The sequence below is a fragment of the Ranitomeya imitator genome, chromosome 4 (assembly GCF_032444005.1).
Source record: "Ranitomeya imitator isolate aRanImi1 chromosome 4, aRanImi1.pri, whole genome shotgun sequence".
Classification (NCBI taxonomy): Eukaryota; Metazoa; Chordata; class Amphibia; order Anura; family Dendrobatidae; genus Ranitomeya; species Ranitomeya imitator.
In genome coordinates this window covers 231,319,868-231,323,022 of record NC_091285.1, presented here as the reverse complement: position 1 = coordinate 231,323,022, position 3,155 = coordinate 231,319,868, and the positions used below count along the sequence as shown (strand labels likewise).

Sequence of the window (3,155 nt, the reverse complement as noted above, 5' to 3'; positions counted from 1 at the left end):
AGAGCCCTCTTTATAACTCTAGCCCTATTATACCTGGGTAGTGTTAGTTTAGGCGGTTTATGCATTCCGTAGCCGACCATATCTAGTCATAATGGGGTCGCTGTAGTTGTTATCTCGCCATCCAGCAGCAGGCTCCGAAGTGCGTATAGTTCGGACTTATTAGCCTGTGTTGGGCTTTGTGTTGATAATAATTTTTCAAAAGTATCGCAAAAAAACATTATTTTGGGGAGCCAGCGTTTGTAGCGTAAGTAGCGGACGAAGTGTTCCTGAAACACAAGCATTTCAACGGGGCCCCAGCTGCGGGATTCATGCGGCAGATCTATAGCTGGCGCATGAATCCGTGGCTTTTTACACACCTTAAGCTCTTTACACACCTTAGCATCAGCCGGTCGCGACCTCTTTGACCGTTTCTTAACATTAACAGAGTTAGATACACAGACATGAGATATGTCACCCAAATTAGAGGGTCCTGAGGGTCCGACCCCAGAGGCATTAGCAAGCCCCGTTACCCATGGCGCTGACGGTTGCATAGTGTGGGACATACGTATAATGAGCGGTTCTACGGATGGTTGCTTACCATCAGCGAGCTGATCAATCTCGCGATCATACTCTTCACGAGTCATCGTGGCTGTTGCACCCACGGCGCAGGATGCGGTTGGTGGCTCTGTAACATGTTTTGTTTTTCGCTTATGTTTTCGGGGTGCCTCGACCACTTCTGGATATAGTAGCGCGGGGTCATTCACACGGATTGTCGATGGCTGGCCGGTGCTTGAATGGGGTATTTCACGATGGTCCGACGGCACAGGGTTTCCTGCGTCCTGAACCACGCAGATCGGTGATAGCGGATGTGCTCTAACAGCGCCATTAGCCGTCTGTATCGCAGGCCACACTGGTTCCGCGCCATTCTCGGTGATCTGTAACGGCTGTAGAGGTACTGGAGGTGTTTTTCTCATGACTTTGCGCTTAGCTGTAGGAAAGATTATACATGTGTCAGATATGTGTGAGACCGGCGCAGGCCGCTGCGCTTAGCTGCAGGAAAGATTATACATGTGTCAGATATGTGCGAGACTGTCGCAGACCGCTGCGCTTAGCTGCAGGAAAGATTATACATGTGTCAGATATGTGTGAGACCGACGCAGGCCGCTGCGCTTAGCTGCAGGATAGATTATACATGTGTCAGATATGTGGGGGCCATGGATCTCAATGGTGAAGCACGTGTATCATTGACTGTACAGAGACTGTTCATGTATACCAAAATATACACTTACGGGATAGCGATGTGTGGTGAATGATTGCCGTGGCGTCTTCTGCAGCTTCTGCGAGGCTCTCCATTAGCTCCGGTATATTCTCTTTTGTGAAAATTCTTCTAGGCTTCAGTTTACAAGCTATAAATAAAGATACAGGCATTAGTAGAGGCGTGGTGGATTTTCGCAAAGCGGTTGTGCAAAAACTTTTCATACGATTCTCACCTTTCCCTTTTTTGCCCGCCGGTCCGAGCTGTTTTTTAGGTGCTCTAGAAACAGGACTGTTTCTCGGCGTGGGGGTCTGGTACATCAGTTCCTCAACAGGTAGCTGATTGTGTTCTGAGGTGGTTGGTTCTGGAAACATGTCGACATCTGTAAAGAATTAATATATATATATTTACACGTCTAAATACTTAAAAGCTATATACACACACACACACACACACATACACAGCAGTCACACAACGCACCTATGATGTCCTGAGTCAACGCCCCCACAGCAGCGACACCTGCATTAGTGTTACTATACTCAGCTCCAGGTGTATCACACTCCAGAGTAGGCACGCTGAAGCCGTTTAAAAAATCATCGCTGTAGTTGCTGATAAATTCATCTACAGCATCGGGGGTGTTCCTGGTAAATTCATCTAGATTATCGGGGATGGTCCTGATTAATTCATCTTAAACAAGAAAGAATAAACAATATAAAGATAATATATAAAACAATCCTTACTTAGAATGGGCCACTAACAGATACATGTATATAAATCTTGAAACATACCGAATACCGAATCCGCAACTTGACTGGAAAAAGCCGAAAAATGTTGGGATTCCATCTAAAATAAATTATCTGTGTAAATTTTTTGCGCAATCTATATTAACCGCACACCACCACTCGTCAAGCTCATTTATATACACACCAAATAAAACTGCGGCCCGTGTATAAATATTCTTATACTAAGCAAATCATGGGTAATACGGCTAAGTCTTTCTATATTAATTATGCGCCACAAATATGATTTATGCGGTAAAACTATATTACACAGCCCCACTAAATATACCGCTACTGTATAAATATGACTATAAATATGGCTATGTTAAACAAAACACAGGTAGTAAGTAAGCGCTGCATGCGCTAGTTAGGGCGTATTAACAGTTATTAACTACTGTATTACATAAATTATGTTATAGTTGCCCGCGGATAAGTCTTTCTATATTAATTATGTACCACAGAATATGTTTTATGCAGTAAAACTATATTATACAACGATACTAAATATGCAGCTATCCTCCAGTATAACACTTATTAAACAAATAACACCCTTAATTATGGTTTAGAGATGCATAGTTAAATATAATTAAGCATTTGCGAATAATAAGACAACTGGCATATATACTTACATTTAGAATAGCTCTGCTTTTTTTAGTCTAGTCGGACTTCTGGTGAATGTCTGATGTACTGTAGTGGGACAGTCAGCTGTATTTATCCTGAGTGTCAGAAATCAGCTCACCTGTTAACACCCAGAAACACACCCAGTTACGCCCCATCACACGCCTTCTGCTAACACCCAGAACACAACCATACATGCAATTAATGCATGCATTAACTCACGCATGATATAGCCGGATTAAAACAGGAATTTTTATACAGCTGAATTTCTGAAAGAAGCAGGCTGTTGATTAACGAACCACAATCATTTTAATCAATCATGACGTCTAAATCGTATGATGCCATATTAGAAAAACAATATTTTACATGCCACGCACCCGGTTCATTCTCGGGTATTGACAAATTATTTAGATCTGCAAGAGCACGCGGAATAAAGAAATCTGATGTTATTGCTTGGTTAAATAAGCAAGACACCTACACGCTACACAAGCCTGCTAGAAAACGCTTTTTGACAAATAAAATTT

General features: G+C 42.6%; 1 long non-coding RNA gene across 1 annotated transcript; it reads right to left on the bottom strand.

Moving 5' to 3' along the window:
* Positions 1-1,776: 1,776 nt before the first annotated feature.
* LOC138674047 (uncharacterized) lies at positions 1,777-2,712 on the bottom strand. The gene is made up of 3 exons (XR_011320447.1): positions 2,643-2,712; positions 2,023-2,077; positions 1,777-1,921 (listed from the first exon to the last, which is right to left on the bottom strand). It is a non-coding gene; the product is annotated as an uncharacterized lncRNA (long non-coding RNA).
* Positions 2,713-3,155: the final 443 nt, after the last annotated feature.